This window comes from Bufo bufo, chromosome 1, assembly GCF_905171765.1.
Source record: "Bufo bufo chromosome 1, aBufBuf1.1, whole genome shotgun sequence".
NCBI classification, from domain to species: Eukaryota; Metazoa; Chordata; class Amphibia; order Anura; family Bufonidae; genus Bufo; species Bufo bufo.
In genome coordinates, this window is record NC_053389.1 from 384,682,403 (window position 1) to 384,701,104 (window position 18,702).

General features: G+C 49.1%; 1 long non-coding RNA gene across 1 annotated transcript; it reads right to left on the reverse strand.

The window, feature by feature from the left end:
• Positions 1–3,390: 3,390 nt before the first annotated feature.
• LOC120987018 lies at positions 3,391–11,929 on the reverse strand. Its single transcript, XR_005775881.1, has 3 exons — positions 11,799–11,929; positions 8,344–8,348; positions 3,391–3,677 (listed from the first exon to the last, which is right to left on the reverse strand). It is a non-coding gene; the product is annotated as an uncharacterized LOC120987018 (long non-coding RNA).
• Between the last annotated feature and the right edge of the window lie 6,773 nt (positions 11,930–18,702).

The following is an 18,702-nucleotide window of genomic DNA, read 5'->3' on the forward strand; positions in this document are numbered from 1 at the left end:
TTATTTTTTTAACCTGTCTACTAGGTATAGCAGTGGTACTTCACACCCAAAAATTGGTGAATTTCACCCGAAAAGGTAACTGACCAATTTTTTATTTTTTTAACCTATCTACTAGGTATAGCAGTGGTACTTCACACCCAAAAATTGGTGAATTTCACCCGAACATGTAACTGACAATTTTTTTTTTAACCTGTCTACTAGGTATAGCAGTGGTACTTCACACCCAAAAATTGCTGAATTTCACCAGAAAATGTAACTGACAAAGTAGTGAAATGACATAAAATAAAATACGGACAAATAAAAAAATAAAAATTTGATTTATAAGGTGGAGTTCCATATGGAGTAGGAGTTTGAGGAGGCGGTGGACGTAGTGGTGTAGGTGGAAGCGGCGGTGGAGGAGGACGAGGTATCCAACACTAGTTTTTGGTTTTAATTAAAAATTTTTTAATTATGGTACACTCCAAAAGAGTGTGAAATATCCAAAATACAAGAATGAGCAATTGCGCTGCAGTATAACAATGGCTGGTTAAGGCAGGTATACATGTCTATTCTGCACAAGGTACGGAAAAGTCCTGTGGGATCCATGCCTGGTTCATTTTAATGAACGTGAGCTTGTCCACATTGGCTGTGGACAGGCGGCTGCGCTTGTCTGTGATGACGCCCCTGCCGTGATAAACACACGTTCAGATAATACAGTGGCTGCAGGGCAGGGCAGGCCAGCACCTCCAAGGCGTAAAGGGCAAGCTCAGGCCATGTGCCCAATTCGGAGACCCAGAAGTTGAAGGGGGCAGACCCGTCATTCAGTACGTGTAGGCGTGTGCACACATACTGCTCCACCATGTTGGTGAAATGCTGCCTCCTGCTAAGACGTTCCATATCAGCTGGTGGTGCTGGTTGTTGTGGCGTGCTGACAAAGCTTTTCTACATTTCAGCCATGCTAACCCTGCCTTCTGAGGTGCTGGCGGTGCCCCAGCTGCGTTGGCGATCTATTCCTCTTCCTCTGCCTTCGCCTTGTGCTTCCACTGTGCCCCCGCTGTCAGGTGGGAATGCCACCAGCAGCGCGTCTACCAGCAAGCGCTTGTACTCGCGCATCTTACGATCACGCTCCATTGACGGAATTAAAGACGGTACGTTGTCCTTGTAACGGGGATCCAGCAGCGTGGCCACCCAGTAATCAGCACAAGTTAGAATGTGGGCAACTCGGCGGTCGTTACGGAGACACTGCAGCATGTAATCGCTCATGTGTGCCAGGCTGCCCAGAGGCAACGAAAAGCTGTCCTCTGTGGGAGGTGTATCGTCTGTGTCCTCTGTATCCCCCCAGCCACGCACCAGTGATGGCCATGAGCTGGTCTGGGTGCCACCCTGCTGTGAACATGGTTCCTCCTCCTCCATCTGCTCCTCCTCATCTTCCACCTCATCATCCTCCAGAACTGTGCCCTGGCTGGACAATCGTGTACCTGGCGTTTGTGGGTGCAGGAACCCACCCTCGGAGCCACTTGTGAAAGATTGGCCGGAAACCCTACGAAATGATCCCTCTTTATCCTCCTGTGCCACATCCTCTTCCATCATCGCCAGGAGCGTTTTTTCAAGGAGGCATAGAAGTGGGATAGTTACGCTGAGAACGGCGTTATCGGCACTGGCCATGTTGGTGGAGTACTCGAAACAGCGCAACAAGAAACACAGGTCTCGCATGGAGGCCCATTTATTGGTGGTGAAGTGGTGCTGTTCCGCCGAGCGACTCACCCGTGTGTGCTGCAGCTGAAACTCCACTATCACCTGCTGCTGCTCGCACAGTCTGGTCAGCATGTGCAAGGTGGAGTTCCACCTTGTGGGCACGTCGCATATGAGGCGGTAAGCGGGAAGGCCAAAGTTACGCTACAGCGCTGACAGGCGAGCAGCAGGAGGGTGAGAACGCCAAAAGCGCGCAGAGACAGCCCTCAATTTATGCAGCAGCTCTGACATATCGGGGTAATTTTTAAGGAATCTCTGCACCACCAAATTCAGCACATGCGCCAGGCAAGGGATGTGCGTCAAACCGGCTAGTCCCAGAGCTGCTACGAGATTTCGCCCATTATCGCAAACCACCAGGCCGGGCTTGAGGCTGACTGGCACAAACCACTCATCGGTCTGTTGTTCAAGGCCCGTCCACAGCTCCTGCGTGGTGTGGGGTTTGTCCCCCAAACAGATAAGTTTTAAAACTGCCTGCTGTCGTTTACCCCTGGCTGTGCTGAAGTTGGTGATGAAGGTGTTACGCTGACCGGATGAGGAGCCGGTAGAGGATGAGGAAGCGGAGTAGGAGGAGGAAGCAACAGGAGGCAAACTGAAGTGCCCTGCAATCCTCGGTGGTGGAAGGACATGCACCAAACTGCTATCCGCCTCAGGCCCAGCCGCCACTGCATTTACCCAGTGTGCTGTTATGGAGATATAACATCCCTGACCTTGCTTACTGGTCCACGTATCCGTAGTGAGGTGCACCTTGCCACAGATGGCGTTGCACAGTGCACACCTGATTTTGTCCCCTACTTGGTTGTGCAGGGAAGGGATGGCTCGCCTGTAAAAGTAGTGGCGGCTGGGCACGACATACTGTGGGACAGCCACCGCCATAAGGCTTTTTAAAACTCTCCGTCTCCACCAGACGAAATGAGAGCATTTCAAAGGCCAGTAATTTAGAAATGCTGGCATTCAGGGCTAGGGATCGTGGGTGGGTACGGGGGTACTTCCTCTTCCTCTCCAGTGTTTGGGAGATGAGAGAGCTGAACGCTTCCGTGGGACATTGTGGAGATGCTTGGTGACCCAGGTGGTGGTGTTGCTGGAAGATCCTCTGTTTGCGGGGTGCCAGGTGGCACTGTCACTCCAGAGGTGGATGAAGAGGCCGCGACTGCAGCAGAAGAGGAAGCAGGAGGAGCCAGAGACCTTTCTTTGTTTTTGAGGTGTCTACTCCACTGCAGCTCGTGCTTTGCACTTAGATGCCTGGTCATGCAGGTTGTGCTCAGGTTGAGAACGTTTATGCCTCGCTTCATTCAGGCTCTGATTACACAGCGTGCAAATCACTCGAGTCTTGTTGTCAGCACATTGTCTGAAGAACTGCCACACCAGGGAACTCCTTGGAGCTGGCTTTGGTATGCTCGGTCCCTTGTTGCGGTGGGCAGGCGTACTGTCTAGAGGAGGCCACTCCGCTTTTGCACCCTGCTCCCTCTTCTGCTGTGCTGGTGGCTCTGTGCGACCACCGCCTCTTTCTCCGAACTACATAGGTAACTCCATAAAAAGCAATCAGACTGGCTCACAGTATTTTTGCATTTATTAAAATTTATTTACCCAATAAAATATTGAATTGTTATACATATCCTAATTGCATGTCAACATGTCAGCATAAATACATAGGTACTTGTAATGCGGAGCTCACGCATATACCTAAATAGCAGGAGTACTCCAAATGTGACCTCTTAATTTGCTATATGGTGTCTGTCTGCAACGTGTTATAGTTAGATCTCTCAAATGTTCGGATAGTTATATGTTAATTTGCCAGTGATCTGAACATAGGTTGTTCAAAAGATGTTCAGTTTGCGGTCACTGGTAAGTGGTCTCAGCATCCGAATATTGCTTAATGTTACGGTTAGACCCCCTTCAACTGGTGTTAGTTTCCTACCTCCTGCCAAGAGGTAGTCACTCGGCTTGTTCTTCGCGGCGTCTCACATGACCAAACCAGAGAATGGTTTGCTGGTCAATGATGTCATCCACCTGCGCCGGTCAAAGTGGCGGAAATCGATGTAGCAGAGCCGCGCCGGTGTAAAGTTAAATTCTATTCAACAGAAGCGTCAAACAGTAACGCACCAATTGGTATAGGTCAGTCCACTGTGATGGTATTAAACCGCTGCCCCCGCTTGGGGCTAGTGCTGATACCGTGCTCACCCTTTTAGGCTGGCTCCAGATGAGATGATCAAAAAAAGTCCTTTAAGTAGAAACAGAAGCAGAAGCAGAAATAACGCACCACTAGCTGGGTCAAGTTCACACTAGTTCACACTAGACGTGTTTCGGAACCGTAGTTCCTTCCTCAGTAGGCAAATGTGAAATTGTCACGGAACCATGAACCAGACGTACAACAAGAGATATGAGAAAATGAGAAGGCTTTATTGAAAATAAAGCTGTAAAGCAAAAGTCCAAACGGATGGTGAAACCGAGCAGAGTCTTTGCGAAGCCAGAGGTCAGGAACCAGAAGGGTAGTCAGACGAAGCCAGGATCAGGAACCAGCAGGGTAGTCAGACGAAGCCAGGATCAGGAACCAGCAGGGTAGTCAGACGAAGCCAGGATCAGGAACCAGCAGGGTAGTCAGACGAAGCCAGGATCAGGAACCAGCAGGGTAGTCAGACGAAGCCAGGATCAGGAACCAGAAGCAGCAGCAGTCTTAGAAGCATGTGAACACAAGAGGACCAAGCAAGGAACTGAAGCCACAGACCTCCTATATATATGAGCTAGGCATCCAGCTCCTCCCAGGGGAAGGAGGAGCCGCAGGGTGGAAGGCTACAAGAAACCCAGGACCCAAGATGGCCGCCAGCACATGTCAAACGAAGGAGAGCAGCAAGCAGGTAAGACCATGACAGTACCTCCCCCTCAAGGGCCCCTCCTCCGCGGAGCACAAAATGGTTTCTGAGGGAAGCGTGCGTGGAAGGCTCGGAGCAAGGCAGGAGCATGGACATCTGCGGAGGGAACCCAGGAACGCTCCTCTGGACCATAACCACGCCAATGGACCAAAAACTGCAACCGACCGCGGACCAGGCGTGAGTCCAGGATATTGCTCACCTCATATTCCTCACGATTGCCCACTTGGACCGGACGAGGCCGAGGAACCGAGGAAGTGAAACGATTACACACCAGTGGCTTCAACAGGGAGACATGAAACACGTTGGAGATCCGCATACCAGGAGGAAGCGCAAGGGCATAGGCTACCGGGTTTACCCTGCGAAGCACTCGGAAGGGACCAACAAAGCGAGGCGCCAGCTTGGGAGTGGGCACTCGAAGGTTGAGGTTGCGGGTGGACAACCATACACGGTCTCCGACCTGGTAGGAAGGAGCAGGCGCTCGTCTGCGATCAGCCTGGAATCTCTGGCGCTGCGCAGAGACCTCAAGGGACTTCTGGATCTGTACCCAAGAAGCACGTAGGACGGAAAGGTGATCCTCCACAGCCGGAATATCCTGGGGAGAGAATACCTCCGGTAACACGGCAGGTTGGAACCCATAATTGGCCATGAAGGGAGACGTCCCAGAGGAAGAGTTCACCGCCGTGTTCCTGGCAAACTCAGCCCAAGGCAGGAGGTCAACCCAATTGTCTTGGTGATCGGAGACATAGCAACGAAGGAATTGCTCCAAGGCCTGATTGGATCGTTCTGCGGCCCCATTGGACTGAGGGTGGTAGGCCGAGGAGAAGGAGAGATGAATCCCCAACTGGGAGCAAAAGGCGCGCCAGAACCTGGACACAAACTGACTCCCCCGATCCGACACAATCTCCTTGGGCAAACCGTGCAACCGGAAGACCTCCCTGGCAAAAATCGTGGCCAACTCTTGTGCAGAGGGTAACTTCTTGAGAGGAACACAGTGGCACATTTTGGAAAACCGATCCACAATCATGAGAATGACCGTATGGCCTCGGGATGCAGGGAGGTCCACAATGAAATCCATCCCCAGGTGTGACCATGGGCGCTCCCCGGTGGCTATGGGTTGCAGAAGGCCCAACGGAAGGTGCCGAGGGGACTTACTCTGGGCACAAACGGAGCATGCCGCTACATATGCGGCGATGTCGGAACGTAGGGAAGGCCACCAGAACAGACGTGAAACAGCCCAGGACAGCTGATTCTTTCCAGGATGCCCCGCGGTCTTGGAGTTATGGTAGGTTCGCAACAACCGAGTGCGCAACTCCTCAGGCACAAAACATCTGCCGTTGGGTCTCCCAGAGGGAGCACCAGATTGAGCCGCCAAAATCTGCTCACCCAGGGGAGAGGTCAGGCTGGTGCGAATGGTGGCCAGGATCTGATTCGGAGGTATGACCGAAGTCGGAATCGACTCCTCCCTGGACAGCTCGGAGTACTGCCGTGATAAGGCATCCGCCCTGATGTTCTTGGAACCGGGTAGGTAGGAGACCACGTAATTAAAACGTGACAAGAACAGAGCCCATCTGGCCTGACGTGGTGTCAATCTCTTGGCCTCAGAAAGGTAGGTCAGATTCTTGTGGTCCGTCAGGATGAGAACCGGAACCACCGAACCCTCGAGCAAGTGCCTCCATTCTTTAAGGGCCTGCACGATGGCCAATAACTCCCTGTCACCAATCTGATAGTTGCACTCCGCGGAAGACAGTTTCCGGGAGTAAAACCCACAAGGAAGCAGAGGACCCTCTGGTGTTCTACGCTGAGACAGAAGGGCGCCTACTCCCGTCTCAGACGCGTCCACCTCGAGGACAAAGGGCAACCCAGGGTTGGGATGCGACAGAATCGGAGCCGACACAAAGGCGGACTTTAGGGCCTCAAAAGCTCGGATGGCCTCGAGCGGCCAGACCTGGGAATTACTGCCCTTCCTGGTCAGATCCGTGAGAGGCTTGGCCAGCATGGAAAAGTCCCTGATGAACTTCCGATAATAATTGGCGAAGCCCAAAAAGCGCTGCAGGGAACGAAGACCACTGGGCTGGGGCCACTGTAAGACAGCCGAAACCTTCTCAGGATCCATGGAGAACCCCTCAGCGGAAATTATGTAACCTAAGAAGGTTACCTGGGATCGGTGAAATTCGCATTTCTCAAGCTTACCGAACAGCTTGTTCTCTCGTAACCGTTGCAACACTCGTCTGACATCCAGAATGTGGGCCTCCATGGATTCAGAATATACCAAGATGTCATCCAAATAGACTACCACACACTGCTGCAACAGGTCACGGAAAACATCGTTGATGAATTCCTGAAAGACTGCGGGCGCATTGCACAACCCAAAGGGCATAACCAAGGATTCGTAATGACCGGTCCTGGTGTTAAACGCGGTCTTCCACTCATCGCCCGCCTTGATCCTTACCAGGTTATATGCCGCCCTCAGGTCGAGTTTGGTAAAGACCGTGGCCCCTTTAAGGCGATCGAACAGCTCGGAAATCAAGGGTATCGGGTAAGCGTTCTTGATCGTGATGCGATTGAGACCCCTGTAATCGATGCAAGGCCTCAACTCACCGCCCTTCTTTTTCACAAAGAAAAATCCAGCCCCTGCCGGGGACGAAGATTTGCGAATGTGTCCGCGTGAAAGCGCCTCCCTCACGTACTCCTCCATGGCCTCATTCTCCGCTACCGACAGTGGATAGACTTTGCCACGAGGAGGAACGGCACCAGATTGTAACTCTATGGCACAATCGTATGGGCGGTGCGGAGGTAGGGCAACCGCGCGCACCTTATCGAATACATCCCGGTACTCCTCGTATTCAGGAGGCAACAGAGAGTCCGAGGAAGTACACAGCAACTTGACAGACCCATGGATGCAACTAGCCCCACACTGCGGTGACCACGAGAGGATCTCGACCGATCTCCAATCGAAAGTCGGATTATGCTTCTGGAGCCAGGGGTACCCCAAGACCACCGAGTAGTGTGGAGACGAAATAACCTGGAGGCAGACCGACTCTCTGTGAACGGCACCAATGGCTATCCCCACTGGAAGGGTCTCATGAGTCACGTGTGGCGGCAGAAGGGGTCTGCCGTCTATCGCCTCAAGAGCCAGTGGGGAACCTCGAGCCTGCAGAGGAATGGAATTGGCGGCAGCGAACACACTATCAATGAACAAACCACCAGCACCAGAGTCCACCAACGCCTGGGTCGTCACCGAGCCCCCGACCCAGGAGAGGACAACAGTGATCAGTGGTTTGTCAACACGGGAAACCGGGGACGAGGAGACTCCACCCAAGATCTGCCCCCGACAGGATCTCAGGGTACGAGCGTTTCCCGGACGGTTCGGACATGCCAACCGAAAATGCCCACCGAGACCACAGTACATGCATCGGCCCTCGCGTCTCCGGAGTGCCCTCTCCCCCTCGGACAGGCGAGCAAACCCCAGCTGCATGGGTTCACCCCCAGACAAGTCATCCCCAGGAGGCGTGGGAGGAGAGGGAGGCACGGGTGGGACAGCAAATGTAGGCACCAATCTGTTAGAAGACCTCCGCAGGTTCTCCTTAAAGGAAGGTCTCTCCCTGAGTCTGGTGTCAATCAAAATCAGGAAAGAAATAAGAGGCTCGAGCTCAACTGGTAGGTCCTTAGCTGCAACCTCATCCTTCAAGGCATCCGAGAGACCATGAGAGAAAGCAGCGACCAGAGCCTCATTATTCCAGCCCACCTCTGCTGCCAGGGTACGAAACTCAATGGCGTATTCAGCTACGGATCGTGAACCCTGTCTGATGGACATAAGGAGCTTCGCAGCAGAGGCAGCACGAGCCGGCACATCGAATACCTTCCGAAGAGAAGCAACAAAACCGGAAAACTCGGCAACCACCGGATTGTTGTTCTCCCATAAAGGGCTGGCCCAGGCCAAGGCCTTGTCCGAGAGCAGCGAGATCAAGAAGCCCACCTTTGATCTCTCAGTAGGAAAGGCATGTGGCAGCAACTCGAAATAAATGCCCACCTGGTTAAGGAAACCTCGGCACTGAGTTGGCTCTCCCCCAAAGCGCTGTGGAAGAGGGGCAGAACCGATCATACCCCGAAACACCGCAGGCGCAACAACAGGTGTCGGGGTAGACTCTGGCGCAACAACCGGAGCGGCAGTAGGAGCGAGCCCAGGAGCGACAACCGACCCATCGGCAACGGGAGCGAAATGAGCCGTGCGTTCAAGCAGGGTTTGCAACGCCACAGCGAACCGACCCAACAGGTGATCCTGCTGATCAAGTCTGGCAACCAGCGTGGGTAGCGAGGATGGCCCTGTACCGTCAGAATTCATGGCTTGGTCCTAATGTCACGGAACCATGAACCAGACGTACAACAAGAGATATGAGAAAATGAGAAGGCTTTATTGAAAATAAAGCTGTAAAGCAAAAGTCCAAACGGATGGTGAAACCGAGCAGAGTCTTTGCGAAGCCAGAGGTCAGGAACCAGAAGGGTAGTCAGACGAAGCCAGGATCAGGAACCAGCAGGGTAGTCAGACGAAGCCAGGATCAGGAACCAGCAGGGTAGTCAGACGAAGCCAGGATCAGGAACCAGCAGGGTAGTCAGACGAAGCCAGGATCAGGAACCAGCAGGGTAGTCAGACGAAGCCAGGATCAGGAACCAGAAGCAGCAGCAGTCTTAGAAGCATGTGAACACAAGAGGACCAAGCAAGGAACTGAAGCCACAGACCTCCTATATATATGAGCTAGGCATCCAGCTCCTCCCAGGGGAAGGAGGAGCCGCAGGGTGGAAGGCTACAAGAAACCCAGGACCCAAGATGGCCGCCAGCACATGTCAAACGAAGGAGAGCAGCAAGCAGGTAAGACCATGACAGAAATGCTGAATGGAGACAGGCTGGACATGTCTTTATATCCCCTTATTGGGCCTGATAAAATATCTGGTCTGGATTCCGGATTTTGCAACTGCAGGTAATTTGCAGATTGCACTCTCCCGAACCTTTCTTTAGACCCAAAAATTACTTATATGCATATACAATAATGAATAAATAATGAATATAGACAATATACAATACAAAAATTTATATAAAATACAGAATACATAAAAATGATGTTATACATATTATAGATGGAGCTCAGGTTCATGGGTCTATGCGCATTGACAGAGTAGGGAGAGGGGGGGGAGGGCCACAGGGGAAGCCAGCGCGTTGCTAGATAGCCCGACACTGACTATCCATGTGGTCCTACCCACCTCTCCTATAAGAAGCCGATGACGGCGCTACATTGATGATGTTCTATTAGTGTGGAGAGGTTCACATGCTACATTGTTACAGTTCATACATGAAATTAATAACAATGAGCTCAATCTGAAGTTTACAGCAAATATTGATCCTCAAACAGTTGAATTCCTAGATTTCCATATACATAAAAAACAGGAAACTTTTGTGTGCAGCACGTACCAAAAGGATGTAGCGAAAAACAGTTTCATCCTAAGTACAAGCTGCCACCTTCCTAGGTGGCTCCTGAATGTCCCTTTTTCTCAGTTCAGGCACCTAAAACGAAACTGCACTGAACAAGATAAGTTCGAGGTAGAGGCAGAACATATGAAAGCGCAATTCTTGGCAAAAGAGTACCCTAATGGACTACTGGAGGATGCAATTGAAAGGGTGAGACAATTGGACAGAGCCTCCTTTTTTAAATCTAAGGAAATATCTAACATCACGCAAGATGAAGATATAACATCAAAAATTATTCTACCATTCAATAAAGATTATCGGATGGTGAATAACATTATATACAAACACTGGCATCTATTGAAAGATGACAAAACTCTGGGCCCTATACTTCCGGCCCATCCTCCAATTGTCTACACCCGTGCTTCCAATCTAGGACTCCAGGTAGCTCCAACGATATGAAAGAAGGTTATAGAACCAATGATAACCCCATGGTCCAACCTGAAAGGTTTTTTTCAGGTGCGGTTGCTGTCAAAATTGTAGACAGACACATTTTGATAGAAATATAAAAACTATAACATCAACGTCCAATAACTTCAAGTGGGAAATTAAAGAAATTTTGTCATGTAATAGTAAAGCAGTCATCTATGTCATCCAATGCCCATGCCCAAAAGAATATATAGGGCGCACAAAAAGAGTATTTAAAACTAGGATCGCAGAGCATATTAATAATATCAAAAAACAGTCAGAAATACATCCTCTGTCAAAACATTTTAAATTACATCATACAGGAGATCCTAGCAAGATGAGATTCTGTGCCATCCAATCAGTTAAACAAGACTGGAGAGGGGGTGATTTTTTAGCAAAAATGTCCAGACAAGAATCCAAGAATATTTTTGAATTTGGATTTTTAATGCCCCTAGGATTGAATTCGGAGATTGAAATCTTCGGCTTCTTATAGGAGAGGTGGGTAGGACCACATGGATAGTCAGTGCCGGGCTATCTAGCAATGCGCTGGCTTCCCCTGTGGCCCTCCCCCCCTCTCCCTACTCCGTCAATACGCATAGACCCATGAACCTGAGATCCATCTATAATATGTATAACATCATTTTTATGTATTCTGTATTTTATATATATTTTTGTATTGTATATTGTCTATATTCATTATTTATTAATTATTGTATATGCATATAAGTAATTTTTGGGTCTAAAGAAAGGTTCGGGAGAGTGCAATCTGCAAATTACCTGCAGTTGCAAAATCCGGAATCCAGACCAGATATTTTATCAGGCCCAATAAGGGGATATAAAGACATGTCCAGCCTGTCTCCATTCAGCATTTCACATTTGCCTACTGAGGAAGGAATTACGGTTCCGAAACGCGTCTAGTGTGAACTAGTGTGAACTTGACCCAGCTAGTGGTGCGTTATTTCTGCTTCTGTTTCTACTTAAAAGACTTTTTTTTGATCATCTCATCTGGAGCCAGCCTAAAAGGGTGAGCACGGTATCAGCACTAGCCCCAAGCGGGGGCCGCGGTTTAATACCATCACAGTGGACTGACCTATACCAATTGGTGCGTTACTGTTTGACGCTTCTGTTGAATAGAATTTAACTTTACACCGGCGCAGCTCTGCTACATCGATTTCCGCCACTTTGACCAGCGCAGGTGGATGACATCATTGACCAGCAAACCATTCTCTGGTTTGGTCACGTGAGACGCCGCGAAGAACAAGCCGAGTGACTACCTCGTGGCAGGAGGTAGGAAACTAACACCAGTTGAAGGGGGTCTAACCGTAACCTTAAGCAATATTCGGATGCTGAGACCACTTACCAGCGACGGCAAACTGAACATCTTTTGAACAACCTATGTTCAGATCACTGGAAAATGAACATATAACTATCCGAACATTTGAGAGATCTAACTATAACACGTTGCAGACTGACACCATATAGCAAATTAAGAGGTCACATTTGGAGTACTCCTGTTATTTAGGTATATGCGTGAGCTCCGCATTACAAGTACCTATGTATTTATGCTGACATGTTGACATGCAATTAGGATATGTATAACAATTCAATATTTTATTGGGTAAATAAATTTTAATAAATGCAAAAATACTGTGAGCCAGTCTGATTGCTTTTTATGAATTTACTTGGTTTTCAGTTGGTAACTGAAGCACTGGGCTGCAGTAGGTTGCTGGTGTAGCTTCTCTAAATTGTCTATTGTTAGCTTACATAGGTAACTCGTATGACCTTGATTCCATGTGGGGTCGAGGACCCCATCCTCCTCCACATCATCTTCCACCCAGTCTTCACTTTATTAACTGAATATGACAGCAGTATATAACCCTCGAATTTCAAACGTCTTGATGCTGCAAGGGCGCAACAATTTTGTATTTTGCCCAAAAAAGGGTGTTTTATTAATAGAAGAATATAACCCTGTATATACAGGGTGTATCTCACACGCCCTGACCCACACTAGGCTACAATTAACCACCTCAGCCCCTATAGCTTAAACACCCTTAATGACCAGGCCACTTTTTACACTTCTGACCTACCCTACTTTCACCGTTTATTGCTCGGTCATGCAACTTACCACCCAAATGAATTTTACCTCCTTTTCTTCTCACTAATAGAGATTTCATTTGGTGGTATTTCATTGCTGCTGGCATTTTTACTTTTTTTGTTATTAATCGAAATTTAACGATTTTTTTTCAAAAAAAATGAAATTTTTCACTTTCAGGTGTAAAATTTTGCAAAAAAAAACGACATCTATATATTAATTTTTCTCTAAATTTACTGTTCTACATGTCTTTGATAAAAAAAAAAGTTTGGGTAAAAAAAAAATGGTTTGGGTAAAAGTTCACCTTCCTGTAAGGCTCCATTCAGATGTCCTTATGTGTCTTGCGGATCCGATCCATGTATCAGTGGATCCGTAAAAATCATACGGACGTCCGAATGGAGCCTTACAGGGGGGTGATCAATGACAAGGGGGTGATCAATGACAGGTGGGTGATCAAAAATGGTTTGGGTAAAAGTTATAGCGTTTGCAAACTATGGTACAAAAATGTGAATTTCCGCTTTTTGAAGCAGCTCTGACTTTCTGAGCACCTGTCATGTTTCCTGAGGTTCTACAATGCCCAGACAGTACAAACACCCCACAAATGACCCCATTTCGGAAAGTAGACACCCTAAGGTATTCGCTGATGGGCATAGTGAGTTCATAGAACTTTTTATTTTTTGTCACAAGTTAGTGGAAAATGATGATTTTTATTTTTTTTCTTACAAAGTCTCATATTCCACTAACTTGTGACAAAAAATAAAAACTTCTATGAACTCACTATGCCCATCAGCGAATACCTTGGGGTGTCTTCTTTCCAAATTGGGGTCACTTGTGGGGTAGTTATACTGCCCTGGCATTCTAGGGGCCCAAATGTGTGGTAAGTAGATTGAAATCAAAATGTGTAAAAAATGTCCGGTGAAATCCGAAAGGTGCTCTTTGGAATGTGGGCCCCTTTGCCCACCTAGGCTGCAAAAAAGTGTCACACATCTGGTATCTCCGTACTCAGGAGAAGTTGGGCAATGTGTTTTGGGGTGTCATTTTACATATACCCATGCTGGGTGAGATAAATATCTTGGTCAAATGCCAACTTTGTATAAAAAAATGGGAAAAGTTGTCTTTTGCCAAGATATTTCTCATTTTTTACAGATTTTGATTTCCAACCACTTCTCACGCATTCGGCCCCTAAAATGCCAGGGCAGTATAACTACCCCACAAGTGACCCCATTTTGGAAAGTAGACACCCCAAGGTATTTCGTGATGGGCATAGTGAGTTCATGGAAGTTTTTATTTTTTTTCACAAGTTAGTGGAATATGAGACTTTGTAAGAAATTTTTTTTTATCATTTTCCGCTAACTTGTGACAAAAAATAAAAAATTCTAGGAACTCGCCATGCCGCTCACGGAATACCTTGTGGTGTCATCTTTCCAAAATGGGGTCACTTGTGGGGTAGTTATACTGCCCTGGCATTATAGGGGCCCCAATGTGTGGTAAGTAGGTAAAAGACCTGTGAAATCCGAAAGGTGCTCTTTGGAATGTGGGCACCTTTGCCCACCTAGGCTGCAAAAAAGTGTCACACATCTGGTATCCCCGTACTCAGGAGAAATTGGGCAATGTGTTTTGGGGTGTCTTTTTACATATACCCATGCTGGGTGAGAGAAATATCTTGGCAAAAGACAACTTTTCCCATTTTTTTATACAAAGTTGGCATTTGACCAAGATATTTATCTCACCCAGCATGGGTATATGTAAAATGACACCCCAAAACACATTGCCCAACTTCTCTTGAGTACGGCGATACCAGATGTGTGACACTTTTTTGCAGCCTAGATGCGCAAAGAGGCCCACATTCCTTTTATGAGGGCATTTTTAGACATTTGGATCCCAGACTTCTTCTCACGCTTTAGGGCCCCTAAAATGCCAGGGCAGTATAAATACCCCACATGTGACCCCATTTTGGAAAGAAGACACCCCAAGGTATTCAATGAGGGGCATGGCGAGTTCATAGAAAAAAAAAAATTTTGGCACAAGTTAGCGGAAATTGATTTTTTATTTTTTTGCTCACAAAGTCTCCCTTTCCGCTAACTTGGGACAAAAATTTCAATCTTTCATGGACTCAATATTCCCCTCAGCGAATACCTTGGGGTGTCTTCTTTCCGAAATGGGGTCACATGTGGGGTATTTATACTGCCCTGGCATTCTAGGGGCCCTAAAGCGTGAGAAGAAGTCTGGAATATAAATGTCTAAAAAATTTTACGCATTTGGATTCCGTGAGGGGTATGGTGAGTTCATGTGAGATTTTATTTTTTGACACAAGTTAGTGGAATATGAGACTTTGTAAGAAAAAAAATAAAATTTCGGGTTCGGGTCCGGGGTCCAAAAATCCTAAAGTTCGGTACGAACCCGAACTTTACAGTTTGGGTTCGCTCAACCCTAGCAGTCACAAATCAGACGTCTGACGGGCAAGTGGTGTCGCCGCTGAACATCAGCAAGGCGAACCATGGCTGTGTAAGATCTTCTAGAGATTTTCCTGGCCTGCCGCAAGACGTTCTGGACCCTGGGGTATTTGGCAACGAATCGCTGCACGACTAAGTTCAGGACGTGTGCCATGCACGGCATGTGTGTCATTTTGCCCTGTTTCAGCGCGCTCAGCAGATTGGCACCGTTGTTGCACACCTCTTTACTAACTGTCGAATTGAGCGGGGTTAGCCACTGATCCGCCTGTGACCACAGAGCTGAAAGAAGTGCAGGACTGGTGTGCCTCTTGGCTTCTAGGCACAACAGCCGCAGCACAGCATGGCAACGTCTCACCTGGCACGTCGAATAGTTTCTGGGGAGCTTGAAGGGTGCAGCGGAAGAGGCGGTAGCAGTGGAAAAGGAGGAGTCAGCCGAGGAGGAGACGGAGGATGGAGTAGGAGGAGGAGAAGAGGCAGGCCTGCATGCAATCCATGGCGGTAACACCAAATCCACACGGGTGTCACGGGTTACATGCTTGACGGCTGTCAGAAGGTTCACCCAGTGGGCAGTAAAAGTTATGTACCTTCCCTGCCCGTGTTTGCTAGACCACGTGTCTGTGGTCAGATTTATCTTGGCACCGACATTGTGTGCCAGAGATATATTGACTTGCCGCTGAACATGGCCATATAGTTTAGGGATGCAGTTCTGGGAGAAATATTTCCTTCCGGGGACCTTCCATTGCAGTGTGCCAATGGCCACAAATTTTCTAAAGGCCTCCGAGTCCACCAATTTATATGGCAGTAGCTGGCGGGCTAGCAGTTCCGAAAAGCCAGTGGTCAGCCGTTGGGCAAAAGGATTATCTGGCGTCATCATTTTTTTACGCTCGAACAGTTGGGCCACGGAAGCCTGCCTTGTGCCAGATGAATGCGACGACTGCACGTGAAAGGTGGAGTGGAGGACAAATGGGAGGAGAGAAGAGAAGGAGAAGAGGCAGGATGTGAAGCGCCGGGAGTGTGGCTTTGTGGGTTCTGACGGCATTGCTCCCACTGGGCTCGGTGATGGGAGGCCAGGTGCCTTCTTAAGGTGGTCGTCCCTAGGTGAGTGTTGGGCTTACCGCTACGTATGCGTTGAAAGCACGGGATGCAGATGGCAACACTATTGTCAGCAGCTGACATGTTAATAAAAGCCCACTCTGCGGAGCCATGTGTCGGCGTCCTGGGAGCGCAAGATGTGACCGTGCATGGTGGATGGCTCGCTCCAGATACATTAGCAGTCTGCTTTTTGCCTCCTTTCCACTGCGAGTTCTGTCTGCTTCTCCTCCCTATCTGCTGCTCCGTCTCTCCCTCTGAACTCCCCTCCTCTTCCTCTCTTGTGGGCACCCACATGACACCGATCGACATGTCATCATCATCACCTTCACCACCACTTACATTAGAGATCTCGGAGTAGGCAGCAACAGCGGGTGGCGGTCGTTGCTACCTCCTCTTCCTCATCCGATGCCAAGAATGTCTGCGCATCGGTAGGGTCTGGGAATGGATGGGAAAATAATTTCTCTGACTCGAGTGGAGGTGCTATGGTGGTGGTGGTGTCTTTGGGGGTGCACACAGCAGAGAGTGAGGACGGTGCAGATACAGAGGATGAGGAGGGTGCAGAAGCGGTAGGCTGAGTGAGCCACTCAACCAACTTTGGCGCGCCATTTGAAGTTATCGCACACGCCTTCTCCAACTTCCCACTTAGGCTCCGGCCTGGTGCACCTGCCCGACCCCCAGTGGCGTACCAAGGGGGGGGGGGGGGGCGGCCCGCCCCGGGTGCCACTCACAAGGGGGGTGCCAGCCGCGACTGATGGCGCTGTGATAGGGGCAGGGCTCCAGATGGTCTCTCCCTCCCCCTGTGCTGCTGCCGCCGCGGCCAATAAGAAGAGGGACAGGGCCGGGGGAGGGGCTGTGGCCACTGCGCCACCAATGAAGATAACTGACCTGTTAATACAAATGCAGGAGGCGGGTGCCGGTCTGCCGGAATCAAATAGCCGGCACCCGACCTCTATGACAGGGAGCTGCGATCAGCCTCATCAGCGGCAGTTAACCCCTCAGGTGCCGCTCCCTGTCATAGAGGTCGGGTGCCGCTATTTGATTCCGGCACCCGCCTCCTGCATTTGTATTAACAGGTCAGTTATCTTCATTAACATTGAGTGCGGCCCCCCCCCCAGTATAATAAACATTGAGTGCGGCCCCCCCAGTATAATAAACATTGAGTGCGCCCCCCCCCAGTATAATAAACATTGAGTGCGCCCCCCCCCCAGTATAATAAACATTGAGTGCGGCCCCCCCCAGTATAATAAACATTGAGTGCGCCCCCCCCAGTATAATAAACATTGAGTGCGCCCCCCCCCCCCCCAGTATAATAAACATTGGTGGGCAGTGGGCAGTGCCAATGAGGGTTAAAAAATAAAAAATTAACTCACCTCCTCCAATTGATCGCGTAGCTGCTGCCAGTCTCCTTGTAATTTCTATTTCTTCAGGACCTGTGGTGACGTCACTGAGCTCCAGCCTCTATCACATGGTCCATTACCATGGTGATGGATCATGTGATGTATCATGTGATGAGCTCAGTGACATCACCACAGGTCCTGAAGAAAGTACATAAGACCGGCTGCTACGCGATCAATTGGAGGTGGTGAGTTAATTTTTATTTATTTTTTTAACCCTCATTGGCACTGCCCACCAATGTTTATTATGTTGGGGGGGGGGGGGGGGCGCACTGTGCCACCAATGTTTATTATACTGGGGTGTTGGGGGGGGGGCGCACTGCACCACCAATGTTTATATGTTTATTATGCTAGGGAGGGGGGGCGCACTGCCCACCAATGTTTATTATGTTGGGGGGGCACACTGCGCCACCAATGTTTATTATACTAGGGTGTTGGGGGGGGCGCACTGCACCACCAATGTTTATATGTTTATTATGCTAGGGAGGAGGGGCGCACTGCCCACCAATGTTTATTATGTTGGGGGGGCACACTGCGCCACCAATGTTTATTATACTAGGGTGTTGGGGGGGGCGCACTGCACCACCAATGTTTATATGTTTATTACACTAGGGAGGGGGGGCGCACTGCGCCACCAATGTTTATTATGTTGGGGGGGGCGCACTGCGCCACCAATGTTTATTATACTGGGGTTTAAGGGGGTGCAGGTTTTTATTTTATTAAGGAAGGGTTAAGGGGTCTATTAAGGGGTGGTTAATGGGTTCTATTAAGGGGGGTTAATGGGTTTATTTCGTTAAGGGGGTGTGCAGAGGTTTATTTTATTAAGGGGTTTTATTTTTATTTATAAATATTATTGAAAACATTGAAAAAAGTTTGTGCATGTTTTCTTAACTTTCTTGGGGGGGGGGGGGGGGGGGGGGGGGGGGGTGCCAAACAAAGGGTTCGCCCCGAGTGCCAAATGCTCAAGGTACGCCCCTGCCGACCCCTACCATCCCTGCGGAACGGTCTGCCTCTTCCTCTGCCTGTCATTTTCTAAATGACCCTCTGCCTAAGTCTGTAGAGAAGAGCAGTATTTGTGGAAGATGGTATATGACACCCCTCAATCAGTATTTGGCGGAAACAGGTATATGGCACCCCTCAATTCAAT